Raw genomic sequence first — 20,283 nt, forward strand, 5'->3', positions numbered from 1 at the left:
CTTTCTGTGACTGATGTACAAGCACACACTGGTCTCGTTGCACCTCCACTTTTCCTAATCTGACATCATTCAGATAATAATCTGCCTTGCATCATAGCATCCTCCCCGCAGCTCACACTGCCATCCAGCTTTGTGTCATCCTCAAACTTGGAGATGTTACATTTAGTTCCTTCATCTAAATTGTTAATATATATTGTAAATAACTGGGGTCCCAGCAGTGAGCCTTGCGGCACCTCACTAGTCACTCCCTGCCATTCTGAAAAGGCCTCGTTAATTCCTACTCTTTGCTTCCTGTCTGCCACCCAGTTCTCTATCCATGTCAGTACTCTACCCCCAATACCATGTGCTCTAATTTCCCTTGTGTGGGGCCTTGTGAAAGGCTTTTTGAAAGTTCAGAGACATCACATCCACTGGCTCTCCCTTATCCATCCTACTTGTTACATCCTCAAAAAATTCCAAAAGATTAGTCAAGTACGAGTTCCCTTTCATAAATCCATGCTGACTTTGATCGATCCTGTCACTGTTTTCCAAATATGTCAGATATTTATCTTCAGTATAAACCAGCATCTGCAGTTCCTTCCTACATACAGTGTTTGCTTGATATGGTGTTGTGATACATTGGTGACTGGTGTACCAGCTGACATTCAATCAATGTCAGGGAGTAGGGAAGAATCCCTCAGAACTTATTTCCTCCTGCATCGAATGCAAGTTATTTTATCTTTCACAAAACATAGTGTTGAAGGAACTCAATATTTCAGGCAGCATCAGTGGAGGGAATGGACAGTGAACTTGCCTCCAGCACTATGTATTTTTTTCAAGATTTCACCATCTGCAGTTCATTGTGGAGTCTGAAGAACAACCCTTTCTGGCTGAAAAACCCAGACAGAAACATGGTTTGTCCATTTTCTCCCCAGATGCTGCCTGAAGGGCCGGTCCCACTTAGGCAAATTTTTTTGGCGACTGCCGGCAAAGATCATAGTCTACAACAAGCTACAACAACCTACCACCTAATCGACATCAAGCTACGGCAAGCTACCAACAACTGGCAACCCAATAGGGCGTCCACCTATGACCACACCTATGACAACCTACGACCACACAGGCAACAAACTACGACAACCAAAGTCAACCTACGTCCACCCACGACAAACTACGACAAGCAACGACCCTGTCAGCGACAACTGAATACAACTGAATACAATTCAGTCACCGATACCTGTCGCCGGTTGACGTAGGTAGTCGCCAATGGAATTCACCAAAGTCAGCACCCGGCGACAACCAACGTCACCTGGCGACAACCTACGTCATCCTGGCAACAACCTACGACAGCACCTACCACAGGAGGAGACAAGCTACATCAAATCCACAATCGCCGAAACGTTTTGAACATTTCAAATCTAGCGGCGGCCAGAAAAACGTTAAGACTCTTTAGGCGACTTGAGGAGACTACTCACGACCATACAGGCATCACCCCGCGACTGTGGGGCGACAACCTAGTCGCCTGTAGTTGCCGAAAAATTGCCTAAGTGAGACAGGGACTTGACTCACTGAGTTCCTCTAGCACTTAGTTCCTCTAACATAAGAAATTCACCATCTGCAACTTTGCTTGGCTTCTCTTTATTTTTTTCTTTCATTTGACTCCTCTGTTTAGGTTTATTATTGTCACGTGTGCTGAGGTACAGTGAAAAGCTTTGTTTTGCATACTATCCAAATAGCTCAGATATACCACACATAAATAAAATCAAGGCCAGCTCAAGTACAATAGTAACATTCAAACTAGTGTGAACAGGTGATTGTTGGTTGGCATGTATGTGGTGTACTGAAGGGCCTGTTCCCTAAAATAAACAGGTAAATTAGGCAGGTTTAGGTCTGTTATTGCCACGTGTACCAAGGTACTGTGAAAAGATTTGCTATCCAAATAGATAAGGTAATACTACATAAAAATACAATCAAGCCAATCTCAAGTACATTAGCTAGAACAAAGGGCAAGATAAAGAGTGCAGAATATAGTTCTCAGAATTGCAGAGCATCAGTTCCATTGAAAAAGTCCAATGTCCATAATGGGGTAGAGGTGAATCGGACAGTACCCTAGTTTATGGAAGGACCAGTAGCCTGAAAACAGAGGGGGAAAAGCTGGTTCTGAATCTGGTGATGTTCGATTTCAAGCTTCTGTACTTCCTGCCAAATTTTGCAGAAAAAAGAAGGAATGACCAGGGTAGCACAAGTCTGTTAGGAGGCTGCATTGATATTTCTAATTGGTAGCATATGAAATTTAGCCAATTGTCTATTGTAGCATAAAAAGGCATCACGGTTGGCATGGGCAAATTGGGCTAAAGAGTTTCAGTGTCGTATGCCTCCATGACTCTAGTCAATCATTCCTCAGTGCATGACACCATCACCACTGAGGTATAAATTTGTGAAAATTCTCTGAACTGAAGTTGTTTAGGAGACTTACACTGAGGTGCCAACTTTCAATGCAGCCACACTATCATGACGCTAACTGCTTTCTTAAGCAAAAGCAACAGGTCCCTAGGCAGTGCTTTGAAGAAGAACAAGGAGATTATCCCTGATGTTTGGCCCAATAGTTAATCCTCCACAAGGATTGCTAAAACAGATAATCCCATCATTTATCTCTTTACTGATTATGGGAGCAGCAGGAATAACTGCAGTAAGAGTGGTGAACTATGCCTGTGCATATGTAATAGAGCCAGCAGCTGTATGGAAGAGGTCGTTTTATGGTGCACATACACTAAGGACAACATACAGTGGGCCACGGGAGACAAAGGATTATATACAAGAGAGAGAGAGAGAGAGAGAGGGGGAAAGATAATGAGAGAGAGGGAAAGATAATGAGAGAGAGAGAGAGAGAGAGAGGGAAAGATAATGAGAGAGAGAGAGAGAGAGAGAGGGGGAAAGATAATGAGAGAGAGAGGGAGAGAGAGGGAAAGATAATGAGAGAGAGAGGGAGAGAGGGAAAGATAATGAGAGAGAGAGGGAGAGAGAGGGAAAGATAATGAGAGAGAGAGGGAGAGAGAGGGAAAGATAATGAGAGAGAGAGGGAAAGATAATGAGAGAGAAGGAGAGAGAACATGTTTAGAGCGTGGGAAGAAACTAGAGCACCCGGAAGATACACACGTGTTTTTAGGGCCAATGTGCAAACTGTACACTGACAGCACCAAACTTAGCATCAAACTCGGCCTCTCTGACACTGTCAGGCAGAAGCTCTCCCAGTTGCGCCACTGTGCCTCCCAGCTTTAAATGTGAAGTTAAATGTCCTGAGAAAACGAGATTGATTGAAAAATATTCTCTTGTGTCAGATATTCCTCTGTGGAAACAAAGGCTGGTGATAAATATAACTCTTTGATGTAGCCGACTAAGTTATCATCATAATGGTCCATAGATGTGCCACTCAATAGCACATAAAGAAGGTATGACCTCGAGAAGTGAATATGGCCTTGCTTCCTCCGACATTTGGCTCTCCAATAGAACCTGACAAAAAAGAAGATGAGTTTGATCTGCTAATGAATTAATCTCAAAATGATATATGGCACTGCCAAGACCCTTGTGAAGGTGTAGTGCATTCCTTTCTACACCTACACAAGCGTTATTGCGTGGACCAGAATGCTTAAAATTATAGACAGCGGTTCACTCATGAAATGATGAGAGAACTGAATGCAGATGCCATTGAGTGACACTAAATGTCCTTATGAGAGAGAAAGATTTCATTTTCCTGTCAATTTCATTATACAGAAGACAACCAGAAACCAGATGAAAATAGGAAAAATGGCAGCCAATGCAGAGAGAAGAACAACAACATATTCAGTTGCAATTTCCTCTGTCTCTGCCGCATCTGCTCCCAAAATGAGGTGTTCCGTACCAGGACCTCAGAGAAGTCCTCATTCTTTAGTGAACATATCTTCTATCATAGATGAGACCCTCATACATATCTCCTCAGTACACCGCAGCTTGGTTTGTTATTTTCATACGTCTCATTCTTTTGTTCTATGTTCCTTATCATACCTCCAATTTCCCTCTCCCCTGACTCTCAGTCTGAAGAAGGGTCCCAACCCCAAACGTCACCTGTTCCTTTTCTCCAGAGATGCTGCTTGTCCCGCTGAGTTACTCCAGCATTTTGTATCTATCTTCTGGTGTAAACCGCCATCCGCAGTACCTCCCTGCACATATTCAGCTGCAAATCCTTGCTGTAGAATTTTCTTTATCACTGCTGGAATTTGGGGTTGAATGCATCTTCTAATGATAATATCTGGCACTAAGGAGTGTGTGTGTGACTTGACAGGAGGTATACTTACTGGCTTGATTTACATGCCCTTTTCCACGAAGTGACACTCATTGCTCTAGCTCGGTAATTATGCGAGGTAATGTTTGGAGAGACTTCTCTCTACTTCAAAGTGGATGAGGAGATTTAGAAAGAAGCACTAGCAACATCGAAAGCTTCTGTAGATGCAAAATAAGTTTTTCCATTCCCAATGATGACCACGTCGTCAGAAAAATACAAGAAAACATTAAAAAATGGTGGTGGCCCAGTTGCGCAGCTGGTAAAGCCACTGCCTCACAGCGCCGGAGACTCAGGTTCGATCCTGACCTCAGGTGCTGTATGTGCGGAGTCTGCACATTCCTCCCCGTGACCACGTGGGTTTCGTCTGGGTGCTCCAGTTTCCTCCCACATTCCAAAGTCATGCGGGCTTTTAGGTTAATTGGCCTCTGTAAATTGCCAACAGTGTGTAGGGAGTGGATGAGAAAGTGGAATAACATCAAATCAGTGCGAGCAGGTGATCGTTAGGCAACATGGACTGGGTGGGCGGAAGGGCCTGTTTTCATGCTGCATGAGTCTATGAAGTCTATAAAGCCTATAAAGCAGGTGAAAGCCACTTGGCCCATTGTTCATAGAGATCACGTCTGTTATTTTATCTCATCTATATTACTAAAAGTAAGATCTTGACCACTTCCTGTTTTCCAGTTTCATGATTTTAGAAAAAACATTGCCATTTACGGCTGTGATTTTTGGTCAGCTTACTCAGAGTCCCCCTCCACTGCGCAGGACTAGAGGATTATTCCCATCGATGAAAGATAAAAGAGTTATTAATGATTAAAACGTTTACATTCTCTCTGCTGCCCCTGCTGGTGGGAGGGGGGTAGGGACTATAAAACCTGGAAGTGTTGTGCCTTAGTCAGTCTGTGCAAGATGGGGGAAGTGAGAGAGTCATGTCTCTCAGTCTGGGCTGTGAATAACACTAAACACATGTCTACTAAACTGTGAATGTGGTTTTACTGACCTTGAGCGCCCTTAATGTGGTTTGAAAATGAAAATGTGGTTGGTTTGAAGTAAAAGCACTGCAAATGGTTGGTGGGTGTTTGGGTTGAAGTAAAAGCACTGCAAATGGTTGGGTGGTGTTTTGGGTTGAAGTATAAGTAGTCTGTGTGCGCAAAAATCTTGTATTGTACATTTTTTATGCTGTTACAAATGTGTGCACGCACTGACTACTTGTGCAAATATATAAACCTGAAATTGTTTCACGATATTATTGCCATAGCCTCTCTCTCATGGCTAATAATAAAGCTACTTTGTATGTGATGTTTGTTAATTCACACCCGTTGTATCTTTTGAATTTGACACGGTGAATCCAAATTTCTTTCAATAAAAACTCAATAAGCCAGCTACAGAATTTGAAATAGATCGTCGTAAACTGTGCAAAAAGTCAATATGATTATGAGATTTTTACAAATAAATTGTATACTACATAATACTGTATAATTATTGATTACTACATGTTAGGTAACATTGTCGTGTCTATGACATACAGACACTTGAATGCTTTCATTTTTCATATGAAACAGTTCTTTAATTTAACACTATAACGTCCCTCCCCTCCCTTCTCTCCTTCCCCCCTCTCTCCTCCACCTCTCTCCCTCTCTCCCTCTCCCTCTCCCTCTCCCTCTCCCTCTCCCTCGCTCGCACTCTCGCTCGCACTCTCTCTCTCCCTCTCCCTCTCACTCTCTCTCTCCCTCTCTCCCTCTCTCCCTCCCTCCCTCTCCCCTCCCTCTCCCTCTCGCCCTCTCTCTCTCCCTCTCTCCCTCTCTCCCTCCCTCCCTCTCCCCTCCCTCTCCCTCTCGCCCTCTCTCTCTCCCTCTCCCTCCCCTCCCCCTCCCCCTCCCCCTCCCCCTCCCCCTCTCTCCCCCTCTCTCCCCCCCCAGCCCCCTCCCCATCCCGTCCCTCTCCCCATCCCGTCCCTCTCCCCATCCCGTCCCTCTCTCCATCCCATCCCTCTCCCCATCCCATCCCCTCCCCCATCCCCTCCCTCTCCCTCTCCCCCTCTCCCTCTCCCTCACCCTCTCCCCATCTCCCTCTCCCTCCCCCTTCCCCTCATAAATGTTCTTTGTGCGCTGGTTGCAAAATGTCTGTGTGCGCGCGCACAGCTTAGAGGGAACATTGCCGTTGACTCCAGTGTCTTGTATCTGTCTTTGGTGTAAATCTGCATCTGCAGTTCTTTCCTATAGTTTCTGTATACACTCTGTATAGACTATGTTTACTGTTCAACTGCTGTACACTTGTACTATATCTGAGATGCATATCTATTCCTCCGTCTATGCCGCATCTGTGTGCAGGATGAGGTGTTCTATACCAGGTCATCGGAGATGTCTTCATTCGTTAGTGAATGGGGGTTCCCCTCTTCCGTTATAGATGAGGCTTTCAGTAGGGTCTCCTCAATATCCCACAGCTCTGCTCTTGCTCCCCCTCCCCCCATTCATCGCAAGGACAGAGTTCCTTTTATCCTCACCTTCCACTCGGCGATGGTTTCGCTGAGTACCTCCGCTCAGTCCGCCTAAATCTACCTTATCTCCCGGTTGCTCAACAATTTAACTCGCCCTCCTATTCCCACACTGACTTTCTGTCCTGGGCCTCCTTCATTGACAGAGTGAGGCCCAGCACAAATTGGAGGAACAGCACCTCATATTTCGCTTGGGTAGCTTACACCTCAGCGGTATGAACATTGACTTCTCTAACTTCAAATTGCCCTTGCTTTCCCTCTCTCTCCATCTCCTCCCCCTTCCCAGTTCTCCTACCAGTCTTGCTCTCTCTGACTACATTTTATCTCTGTACTGCCAACTCCCCTAACATGTCTGAAGAAGGGTCTCGACCCAAAACGTCAACCATTCCTTCTCTCCAGAGATGCTGCCTGTCCCGCTGAGTTACTCCAGGATTTTGTTTCTGTGCATATCTAAGATGTATTTAAGTGCTTAAGTATGGTGAGACGTACTGAATTATATGTAAAAATGAAATTCCCTTTACTTCCGTGTATGTAACAAACAGTACCATTGAACCATTGATACTCCATCAATGTTGTGGCAGTATGTGCCCTTGGGAGGATATCAGAATAGGATAGAGAAGCTTACAAAGCAATGTAAGAGTTATTCCCTCCTTGACATCCACTCTGACAACTTCTCAGTGAAAGGTTTTAATTCATTCATTGATTGATATATAACTGCCTCACGAGGCCTGATTCCCAGGTTCAATCCTGACCTTGGGTACTGTCTGTGTGGAGTTTGCACATTCTCCCAGTTTGTGAATATAAACATCTTTGGGGGGTTGGACCAACATCTGACATATCTCCAACATTGTCATGTTCATTGTCAGTTCTTCATTATTTCGCAGCTTTTTTGGCCATTCTAATCCTTCTGATTGAAATATGACACCCATGTTGCGAGAAACTGCACAAATTTAGAAAATTAAAAGGAAAGTACTGGTCTTGGGCCTGAAATATTAATGGTTCAATGGTTCTTTATTGTCACGTATGCACTGCATAGTGAAATTCCTTTCGCTTAGCTTACAAATCACGTTGCCATATTTTAGCGCCATTTACACAAAGAAAATGTGCCCTGATCCGCGTAAAAAAGCCCAGGTTCAGCAGGGCCTCCTCTATTGCTCTTGATTGGTTCAGCCCGCACACCCTGTTTCTCTCTCCACAGATGCTGCCTGACCTACGGAGAGCTTCTAGGATTTTCCATTTTTACTTCAGGTTTCCCGCATCTAAGTTCTGTGGAGAAGGTTTTACGCTTGCATGGTAGTTAGTACCAACTATGAATTGTCCTGGAGTCTGTGAAGATCAGAGCGGGATTGGAGTTTTAAAGGGTAGCACAGTGGCGCAGCTGGTAGAGCCCTGGAGCTGCCTCACCGCGCCAGATACCCAAATCCAATCCTGACCTCGGGTTCTGTCTATGCAGATTGTGCACGTCCTCCCCATGATGACATGCGTTTCGTCTGGGTCAGTTTCTAACTCACATCCTAAAAACGTGCAGGTTTGTCAATTAATTGGCCTCTGTAAATAGCCCCCAGTGTGTAGGGAGTGGATGGGGAAATGGTATAACACAGAACTAGCGTGAATGGGTGATCGATGGCCGGCGTGGACTCAGTATGCTGTTTCCATGCTGTATCATTCAATTCAATCAAAAAAATTGCTTAAATCATTCACCACTTATATTTGATTTACAATCTAATCGAAAGCACATTATATCTTTATAATAAATCACTGACCTAGTTCATAAATGACTGGGGCACATTAATCTTTTAAAACATTTTGGGTGATCTCACAGCTGTTTTTTCTGTGTGTTGGTTACATTTTTTGTAGAGGTGGAAACAGATCTCAAAACCAGCTGTAGGATGAACATCGATTAATCTCATTCTGTTGCTGGTTTATGGATGAACAAGAATCAGGGACAGCTTGCTGGTGTTTGTCAAATAGTGCAGTGGGATTTTTACCTCCTCCCTGTTGGATGAGCAAGATGTTTTGTTTCCAAAAGCCAATGATTTCAAACAAAGATGGATGCCCTCGTCTCCCCTCTCCCATCAGGCAAGAGATATAGAAGTATGAAAATGCACGTCTCCAGATTCAGGGACAGATTAGAAACATAGAAACATAGAAAATAGGTGCAGGAGTAGGCCATTCGGCCCTTCGAGCCTGCACCGCCATTCAATATGATCATGGCTGATCATCCAACTTGGTATCCTGTACCTGCCTTCTCTCCATACCTCCTGATCCCTTTAGCCACAAGGGCTACATCTAACTCCCTCTTAAATATAGCCAATGAGCTGGCCTCAACAACCTTCTGTGGCAGAGAATTCCACAGATTCACAGTGTGAAAAATATTTTTCTTATCTCGGTCCTAAAAGACTTCCCCCTTATCCTTAAACTGTGACCCCTTGTTCTGGACTTTCCCGACATCGGGAACAACCTTCCTGCATCTAGCCTTAAGAATTTTGTACGTTTCTATAAGATCCCCCCTCAATCTTCTAAATTCTAGCGAGTACAAGCCGAGTCTATCTAGTCTTTCTTCATATGAAAGTCCTGACATCCCAGGAATCAGTCTGGTGAACCATCTCTGCACTCCCTCCAGCTGTTCCCTCCAGATTGTTCAGCTGTTATCCTATCACCAACTACAGAGCATCCACCACATAGAAGACTCTCGGACTATCTTTAATCAAACATTACTGGACTTTATTCTGCACTAAACATTAATCTCTTTTGCATGTATCTGTACACTGTGGATGCACAATTGTAATCATGTATAGAGTTTCTGCTGACAGGTTAGCATGCAACCAAAAGCTTTTTGTTGTACCTCGATACACATGATAATAAACTAAACCAAACTAAACTTGGTCAATACTATTCTGAAGTGTTATCTTCAGTTTTATGCTCTGACCTCTGGCATTTCTGGGCACTGTACCTCAGTGAGTTCTTGGAGAGGGTGAGGGGCAGATTGACTGGAATGACCCAGGGATGACAGAGATGGAGACACAAGGAACTGCAAATGTTGGAACCTTGAGCAAAAACAGTGCTAGAGGAACTAAGTGCGTCAGGTATTATCTGTGGAGGGAAATGGACAATGAGGAATTTCTTCTCTGTTTCTTACAACTCAGCAGCACAGGGTGGCTCAGCGGTGCAGCGGTAGAGTTGTGGCTTTAAAGGGCCAGAGACTTGGGTTCGATCCCGACTTCGTGTGCTGTCCGTATGGAGTTTGTACGTTCTCCCCATGACCGTGTGGGTTTTCTCCGGGTGTTCAGGTTTTCTCCCACATTCCAAAGACATACAGGTTTTTAGGTTAATGGCTTCAGTAAAATTGTAAGTAAAATAGTGTTAGTGTACGGGGATCATTGGCCATGATGGGCAAGGGACGAGGGGCATGTTTCCGTGCTGTATCTCTAAAGTCTAAAGTCTAAACTCCTGGGTCACAGTTGGACAGATTCTGAGAATTTATTCATGGACTGCAAGACTGCCCACTCCACCTCCTTCGTTTTGTTGCATTATATTTTACTCAGCATACATTTTTTATCTCTCTGCTGTCACCCTCGGTTCCTTCCTCCAATATTTCTGAAGGGAACCATTAATTACCGTCTTGAAATTTTGTCAAAAGTTTTCTGAATATAAAATGGATCAAAATGAACTTTGTTTTTGTTCTCCGTCGTTTCCAGTGGTATTTCAGTGTGGAGAGTCAGGAATACATGGTGACTGTCCTTGGAAATAATGTCGATGTGCTTCAGAATATCACTGTTCTCTTCCCTAAGTTTAGATGCCTCTCTGTCTCTATGTCCTTCTCTATGGTAAATACAGACAAGGGCTATTGATTGTAGAGACAAGGAATTGCAGATGCTAGTTTACAAAAAAAAGACACAAAATGCTGGAGTGACTCAGCGGGTCAGGAGGAATCCCTGGAAAATGGAGGACTGAAGGTCTATTGATTGATTGGTTGAAAGGTACAGCATGGAAACAGACTCTTTGGCCTACTAAAACTATGCAGGCTATCAAATCACCTGTTCACATGAGTTCAATGTTATCCCAATTTCTCATCCACTCCCTACAAACTAGGGGCAATTTATAGTGGCCGATAAACCTGCAGATCCTCACATCTTCACATCCTCACATCTTTGGGAAGTGGGAGGAAACCGGAGCACCTGGAGGAATCCCACGTGGTCACAGGAAGAAAGTGCAAACTCCACACAGGCAACAGCCGAGGTCAGTATCAAACCCGGGTCTCTGGTGCTGTGAGGCAGTGGCTCTACCTGCTGGGTCACTGTGCTGCAGGCCTGATGACTGTTTATTTAAGGCTTCACCCACTCCCTGGGTCAGTGATGGGCTTTGAGGCAAAAAACATGATGGTGATAGATGAAGGATTGTGGCAATTATACAATGAGGAAGCAGAAGAATCAGTATGGGATATAAATGGCCGCAGGTCGATGACCTACCTCTGAACCACAGCTCTATCATTTAGCTACAGCTGACTCTTAACATTGCAACTCACTGGCCATGTTGTGGGAGCGCAAATGTTTTGTTGCAGAGTTACCCACATTTCCTCCTTCCAATATTTCTGAAGGAAGCCATTAATTTGCCACCTTGAAATCTTGTCAAAGGCTTTCTGAATATCAAATGGGTCAAAATAAACTTCATTTTTGTTATCTGTCGCTTCCAGTGATATTTCAGAGTGAAAGAACAGGAATACACGCCGGGTATCCTTGGAAATATTACACTGCTGAAATAGTTTCCTCAATTTGTTATCTACACATATTTGAACAGTAAATTAACAGCGGCACCAACACAAACTGGAAGATTCAACCACAGCGGGATGCTTTTTCGATGTATTATGTAACACAAGACATTTGCAAATCAGCAAGTGTTGGTGACGGTTGCGGAACAGATACTGAGGTAACTCCAGCTTCACACTGCCTTTCCAATGCGTACACAAATTCCACTTTAAAAAAATGTGTTAGTTCCACTAAAGCTGTGGAGAAGGGAAGCCTCACTTTCTTTGTATTCCTGCCGTTAAAACTTTTATTCCTTACATTGAGAAATATTTTCTTTCCAAGAAATAAAGTTAATGCAACCCGATTGAACAGAGGGTGAAATTGAAAAGTGGACAATATATTTAGAGATACAGCACTGACCAGTGATTCCCATACACTATCGCTATCCTACAGACCAGGGACAATTTACATTTTTTTTGTACTGAAAACAATTCACCTGCAAACCTGTACATCTTTGGAGTGTGGGAGGAAACCAGGGCACCTGGAGAAAACCCACGCGGTCATGGGGAGAACATACAAAATCTTGACTACGGGTGCTCTATTACGGAGTTTGTACATTCTCCCTGTAACCGCATGGGTTGTATCGAGGTGCTCTAGTTTCCTCCCATATAGTATTTCAGACATGCAAGTTTGTAGGTTAATTGGCTTCTGTAAATTGTCCCTAGTGTGTAGGATAGAACAAGTGTGCGGGTGGTAGTGCGGACTCACTGGGCCAAATGGCCTGTTTCCACACTGTATCTCTAAACTAAACTGAACAAATGGTCCTGGAGAAAGAGCTGCTGGCAGCTCACACCCACTAACCAATAACCAGGATAATTGTGGAAGACAAGAATCAAATAGCAGATGGAATTAATTCTGCTGCTGAGGAAGATTCTTCCAACATGAATTAATTTTGTAAGTTTGTCTTTAAAATCACTAAACAGCTGCAAATTAAACATAAAGAATGATTACCCAGGGAAAATAGTCATCTGGTCTAATACTGCTTATTGAAATATTGTCAGTTGCCATTAAGGCTTCATGTCAGCCCCTCAGACATGGGTGGTGCAAGAACATGATGCAGATACAAAGTTAATTTGCAAACTTACCAAAACGTCTAAGAACAAAACATTTTTGTTCTGAATCTTCTTTCATTTGCTGCATGCTTTCAGGTTAGGTTTGCAATAGGAAGAGGCAACATATTTGGTCCAGGTTGTTTTCAATCTGGTAAGCTGTGGCTAGTGAGATGCCACTGGTATTGCTGATGGGATATCAGAAACATACTCTCTATATTAATGACTTACAGAAGGGCGGCACATTGGTGCAGTGATAGACTTAGAGCACCAGAGGCCCAGGTTCGATCCTGACTCTAGGTACTGCCTGCATAGAGTTTGAACATTTCCCTGTGACTGCGTGGGTTTTCTCTGGGTGCTCCGGTTTCCTCCCACACTCCAAAGACATACAGGTTAGTGGGTTAATTGGCTTTGGTAAAAATTGTAAATTGTCCCTAGTGTGTCGGAGAGTGCTAGTGCAGGGGGTGATCGCTGGTCGGCACGGTGACAGCTACCATTTAATTAATCATTTTTGGATGTGAGAGGAGACCAAAGGACCCAAGGGGGAAATCCTTGAAGTCACAGGAAGAGCGTGCAAACTCCATATGGACAGCATTCAAGGTCAGGTTCAAACTTGAGTCGATGGAGGTGAATTGGATAGAGGTTTTGGATAGGCAAGAGGGTAGGCAGGGAATGGAGGGATAAGGATCATGTACAGGCAAGTAAGATTTATTTAGCTTGACATCATATTCAGCACCGACATAGTGTGCAGAAGGGCCTGTTCCTATTCTATGTTCTATTGTCATCCACGAGTAAAATAGTTTGAAATCTAAGCGGTTTCAACCATTAGCCAAACCTTGTCCCTCCGCTGATGTATATTAGCCCGTAGTGCAAATAAATCACGTTCAATGTCAATTAGAAATCTGCAGTGACCTTGCTGAAGACTGTGGCTCAGTGCCAACCATGTCATCGGGCTGAATTTGTTGAATTTATATGATCTTGGAGGTGCCTGCACCAGGTGGAAAGGTCTCACTTGCGGGTACGTTTGAATGTTGCTGCTTCTATGCTGAGAGGTCTGATTCTGCATTCCGAACTGGATCTTCATTTGCCATCAAATGTTCGTCCTCTCAGTTTACCAACAGCGCTTGACAGATGATTAACTATTGCTATTTTGCGGCTTAATAGGCGATGATGGTTATTCATGAATGTTGCTGGGCGCACTATGCTGGTATCAATTGATGTACAGCAATGACAGGATTGCTACAAGATTTAAGGATGCGTGCATGCTGTCGAGGCTGAGGGATCAGTTCATAAAAGGAGGGCATTTGATGTAAGGGTGAAGCTCAGATGTCTCTTGCAACAGCAGGGAAGTCTAACGGGAGAGATGCAATCTAACGAGGTTCACAGACAGAACAGAGAACGTAGAACAGTACAGCACAGGAACAGACCACAATGTCTGTGCTGAAAAGGATGCCAAGACCAATTCCTATCTGTCTGGACATGATCCAGATCTCTCCATTCCCTGCATATCCATGCACCTGTCCAAAGGTCTCTAAAATGCCACTAACGTATCTGCATCAATTCCCACACCCGGCAGTGGGTACAACACAGTAACAGGCTCCTTCAGCCCTTCAGCCCACAATGTCAGTGACAAACATGATGCCAACAGCAACTCTTATCTGCCTGCACATAATCCATATCTCTGCATTTCCTGCATTTCCATGTGCTGATTCAAAAGACTCTTAAATGCTACTATTGTATTTTGGTCCACCATCTCCACTGGCAGTGCGTTCCAGGCACCCACCACCCTCTGTGTAGAAAATGTACCCTTGTCGGGGCAGCATAGTGGCATAGCAGTAGAGTTGCTGCCTTTCAGCGCCAGAGACCCAGATTCAATCCTAACTACAGGTGTTGTCTGTATGGAGCTTGTGTTCTTGGTGCTCCGGTTTCCTCCGACACTCGAAATATGTGCAGGTTTGTAGGTTAGTATGTTTTGGTAAAATTGTAAATTATCCCTAGTGTTAGTGTACGGGATGATCGCAGGTCATTGCGGGCTCGGTGGGCCGAGGGGCCTTTTCCCGCAGTGTATCTCTAAAGTAAGGTCTAAATTAAACAGAGAAAAAGATAGACAGAGACTGTTCCTTTAGGTGGTTGGGTCACAAGCCACAGGATAGAGTCATTCAGCATTGTAATGGTTCTTCTTTCCCATGGAGTTCACCCATTTAAATCCCACCACCCTTTACCTACACCCTCGGGACCATTTACAGCTGCATTTAATTCATCATTTTTGAATGTGGGAGGATACCAAAGGTCCCAAAGGGGAAATCCATGCAGTTTCAGGAACAACGTGCAAACTCCACTTGGGCAGCATTCAAGGTCAGGTTCAAAGTTGAGTTGCTGGAGGTGAGAGGAAGTATTCAGTCCGTAAAAGAGACCCGACCCGAAATGTTCCCTGTCCATTCCTTCCCCAGACGCTGCCTGACCTGCTGAGTTACTCCAGCACGTTCTGTTCTATTAACTGCACTACTGTGTCACCCTCACTTAGAATGATGGAAAAACAGCTGGAGACTCTCAGCAGGTCAGGAACCACCAACAGACAACATTTCAAGTTGATGACCATTCTTCAGTTCTGAACCATTCACTCTGTTTCAAAGTCCAATGATGCTGCTGGACCAATACATGTCTTCAACAATTTCTAATTTTATTGCAGATTTAAGGTGACTAGTTTCATTTAGTTTGGAGCTATGGCGCAGAGACTGGCCTCTCGGCCCACTGAGTGTCTGCCAATCAGCAATCCCCGCACACTAACACTATCTTGCATACTAGTGACAATTTACAATTTTACCGATGTCAATAAACCTACAAACCTGCATGTCTTTGTAAATCCATGGTGAGCTGAGGAATAGCAATTTGACTCAGCAACTAGCCCTTGGGCCTATTTCTAAGCTGTTATAATAAACTTTATTCTGGTATTCTTCTCTTTGCACTACCTGTTTAACTTGTGTACAATTTGATTTTACTAATCTTGATGGATCTGGTGGTGGATTTTTTCAAGCGTTTGTATCTTCTGTGGGAGTGTATCTAAATATCCATGGTCCTATGCTTGTTAGAGATAAGTCTGCACTTCAGGTCAATTGGGAGAAGAGGGATCACCGTTTGTGACATTGGGAAGTGACTGTTTGAAGTCCTCTCATTGCCAACCAATTCTTGATGGTCAGAAGTTAAATGACTAAGACTAATAGGATGGAAGCAACACGAGGGAAGGTGACTGGACTAATCAGATAGATTCATCTGAAACAAAGAGCGATGGATATTTGGTGAAAATGTCCAAGGACACAGTCAAGGCCGATAGCATCCAAAATTTCTGGAGCTCGTTGGACGGGAATTTGGCAAGAGATTTAGTTGATTTATATTGGCTATTTAACTGCTTATTTAGTTATTAAATTCAGGAGTGGGGCTTAAATGATCTTTCCTTGATCTGTACAACCATTTGTTTTTAATATGTAAATTTACTACACTGAAAGTGCACGACTGTGTTGACATTCCCCATTCATCTTACCAGAAACCAATTCTCTTAAATGTACACTAGCCAATTTAATTTCAGCACACAGGATGTTTAGTTCATACTCATAATGAACACTTCATCACAGATTGATGGCTTCTCTGTTTGCCTTTGTGAATGCTGGAGTTTGAGGCTTAACAAAATGGCTTTTCACCTTCTCATTGACTTCACTGGAATAATGTGGAGAGGTGGACCAGAATCTCAAACTTCCTCAGGATGATCATTTGTGATGTTATCGTCAAGCATGTAAGCAGAATTTCCATGACAGTTGGTACAACTTTATACAGAGTGCCTGTAGTTTATCAAGAAATTATGGGCTGCTGCCAACAATCCTTGGTTTAGTTTAACCTAGTTTAGTTTAGAGATACAACTCCGAAACAGGCTGTTCAGCCCACCAAGTCCACGCCGACCAGCGATCCCCTACACACTAACACTATCCTACACACACTATGGACAATTTGCAATTTTACGAAGCCAATTAGCCTACAGATCTGTACGTCTTTGGAGTGTGGGAGAAAATCAGAGCACCGCAAGAAAAGCCATGGGGAGAATATATAAACCCTGTAGAGACAATACTCTATAGTAAGGATCAAACCCATGGCTCTGGCGCTGTATGGCAGCAACTCTATTTCTGCGCTATTGTGCCACCCCAAAGATACAAAGACACAGAGCGCTGGAGTAAATCAACGGGTCAGGCAGCATCCCTGGAGAACTTGGATGGGTGACGTTTCAGATCAAGACCCTTCTACAGACTGATTGTAAGGAGACATTTTCTCAGTGATCCACGCACGGCAAGACGGTCTCCCAGTGAGTATCTTTAATACTTTTACTGAACTGTATGCAAATATAAATTTAACTGTACCTCACTACAGGTGACAATAAAGTACCATGGAACCATTGAGAAGAAAGCTGGAAAAGGAGAGAGGCAGAACAAAGCCTAGAATGTAATAGGGTGACATAGGTGAGGGTGGGTGGGGGTTTCAAAAAATTAACAACATAGCAACAATCCCAATAGAAAGTAAAAGCCTAGCCTCCCAGCGATGATCCCTTCTCCTATTTACAACGTCACTCCTCCTCTTGGACCCACCTTCTACCCTTTCTGCACCTTCTTATTTCCAATTGCCGGTGCGGCCACAACCATCTTGAATTCTCTACTCCCTTCAGGCATTCCAACCTCATCCCCTCTGAACACACAGCCCTTTGCTTACTGAACACTCACAACACGATAAAGTTTCCCCAAGGATTGCCAACAACCCTTCCTGGTTTTCCCCTCCCCTCCCTACCTCCGTAGAGCCCATTCTATTAAAGCTTTGCATTCCTGCAATTTGACCTGAACATCCCCAGTTTCCTTTGGTTTACGTTTGGCAGGCACTCCTTCAATTCCCATAAAGCTTTTAGACTTGACTAAGCACGGAAACAGGTCCTTTGACCCAATGAGTCCGCGGTGACCAGCGATTGCCCCACACACCAGCACAATCCTACACACTAGGGACAATTTACAATGTGCAGAATCCATTTAAACTACAAACCTGTATGTCTTTGGAGTGTGGGAAGAAACAAGAGTACCTGGAGAAAACCCACACGGTCACAGGGAGACCCAGAGTCAGAATTGAACCCAAGTCTCTGGCATTGTGAGGCAGCAGCTCCACTGCTGTCCACCATGTTGACCAATATCACCCCCTCATAGAGTCATAGAGTCTTACAGCTCCACTGCTGTCCCACTTAGGCGATTTTTAGGCAACTGCCGGCAAATATGACAATGGAATTCACCGAAGTCAGCACCGGCGACAACCTACTTTACCTGGCGACAATCTACATTAACCTGGTGACAACCTACAACAGCTCCTATGTCAAGCTACGCTCATTGGTGTCAAACCCACGGTCGCCACTGTAGCCATAAATGTTTCAACATGTTGAAAATCCAGCAACCGGAAAGACGCTACGACTCTTTAGGCAACTGAGGAGACTACTCACAATCATACTGGCTACACTCCGGCGACCATCGACGACCATGTGGCGACAGCCTAGTCGCCTGTAGTCGCCTAATAAAACGCCTAAGTAGGACATGCCCATTACTTTGTTCTCTAGCTTTGGATCATCCCACCATGCCCATTCACTGTCATCTCTATTTAGCCATTAAAGGTACTCATTTGCAAAAATACTTGTCAGGTCAAACCTTGATGATCTCTCCTTGTATATTTTCATTTTGGCTCTGTGCCGTATTTAATCTTATTTTATTCCTAGGAATAATTTATGACACCTAATGCATGATGTGTGATGTTCACTTCCAGCAAGCCAGTGTGAGACACAGCTTATAACAAACATTGGAAAATTCAGATCACTTTCATTAACCAAATGTTTTCTTTCTCCAAGGTTGTGACTTCCTTCTGTTAACCTGCTGTTCTGTGACTAATATATGGACATTTCTCCTCGATCAGTAACAATTTGCTAGTTATCCTGATTCTCAACTCCATGTATTAATCAGCATATTCATGATTCATGATTCATTTGAAAACGGAAAGGAAAAATTGCATTTATGATACACATTTTAAAGTCACTGAATATCCAAATCTGCTTTACATCGAGACCAAGCATCGACTAGGCGACCATTTCACTGCAAATGCACTCTGTCTGCCAAGGCTCGCTGCATTTCTCGGCTAGGAAAAACTTTTAAAACCTTTTCTTTAAACTCCTCTTCCCATTCAACATATCTACCTTTTTCAATCTGACCCTAAACATCACTTAACCATTTTCTCCAGCTATGCTGCCTGGCCTGTTGTGTTACTCTGGCATTTTGTGCCTGTCTTTGGTATAAACCAACATCTGCAGTTCCATTTTTATTACCCATATCTACCATTTTGACAGTTTTTTTTGTCCCAGTCCACCCAGCCCCCCCACCCCCCCCCCTTCCACCTATTCCCTTCCACCTACATCTCTTCCTCCAGCTTTACATTTCACTCATCTTCCCTCTGAAGCCCTTTTGTCATCTTTTCATCTCTAGCCTTTATCACTTACTCCACCCAACTGACAATTACTAACCTCCCACTACCATCACATTTATTCACCTATCACTTGTATAGAAAGCAACTGCAGATGCTGGTTTATGCCAAAGATAGACACAAAGTGCTGGAGTAACTCAACAGGTCAGGCAGCATCTCTGGATATAAAGGATGGGTGATGTCATGGAAATCTGAAGAAGGGTCCCGACCTAAAATCCTTTATCTCCCGAGATGCTGCCTGACCCACTGAGTTACTCCAGCACTTTGTGTCTATCCACCTATCACTTGCCAGGTTTTGTCCTGCCATCCCTATCTCTCTTTTTCAGCTTTCCCCCCTCTATTACAATCTGTCTGAAGAGTCACCCTGTGTGGAGTTTGCACGTTCTCCCTGTGACCACGTGGGTTTTCCCCGGGTGCTCCGGTTTCCTCTCAAACTCCAAAGACGTGCAGGTTTGTAGGTTAAATGGCTTTGGCAAAATTGTAAATTGTCCCTAGTGTGTAGGATAGTGCTAATGTACAGAGTGATTGGACATGTTTTCGCAATGTATCTCTCAGGTCTAAAGTATTTTGTGCTGCAATACGTTCTAGCTCAGTTTCTGTGGATTGTCTCCACTTATTGTGTGAAGTGATTCCCTCCGACATCACTCTGAATGGCTGAGTTCCACTTTTAGCTTTCTGCCAATCGTGTTGTGCCATGATCTTCTTTACTTCAATGAAAGCTGATAGTTCCTTGAAAATATCTCAACAACATGTTGTAAGAAAGCAAAGAAAATGTCAATCTATCCATAATGATCAGAGAAACACTGGGAGCTGTTTTTTCTTGCATATGCAATCATAACAATGAGAAACTTAAATCTTGTTTGATACTTTTAAAATTTGCCCTTAGATGTGAGCTGTATGGAATCAGATTAACCTTCTGTATTTATGGGGAGAAGTAAAACATTTTGTCACCACCCCCCCCCCCCCCCCCCACTCCTTTTAATTCTTAGTTTTTTAGAGATACAGAGTGGAACCAGGCCCTTTGGCCCACCAAGACCACACCGAACATCAATCATGCATATAGTAGTTCTACGTTATCCCTGTTTTGCATTCTACACACTA

General features: G+C 43.8%; 1 long non-coding RNA gene across 1 annotated transcript; it reads left to right on the forward strand.

Annotated features, from left to right (window-relative positions):
* The first annotated feature begins 404 nt into the window (after positions 1 to 404).
* On the forward strand, positions 405 to 19,023 carry LOC116979375. Its single transcript, XR_004413689.1, has 3 exons — positions 405 to 535; positions 13,091 to 13,097; positions 19,013 to 19,023. It is a non-coding gene; the product is annotated as an uncharacterized LOC116979375 (long non-coding RNA).
* Positions 19,024 to 20,283: the final 1,260 nt, after the last annotated feature.

The sequence above is a fragment of the Amblyraja radiata genome, chromosome 12 (assembly GCF_010909765.2).
Source record: "Amblyraja radiata isolate CabotCenter1 chromosome 12, sAmbRad1.1.pri, whole genome shotgun sequence".
In the NCBI taxonomy this organism is placed as follows: Eukaryota; Metazoa; Chordata; class Chondrichthyes; order Rajiformes; family Rajidae; genus Amblyraja; species Amblyraja radiata.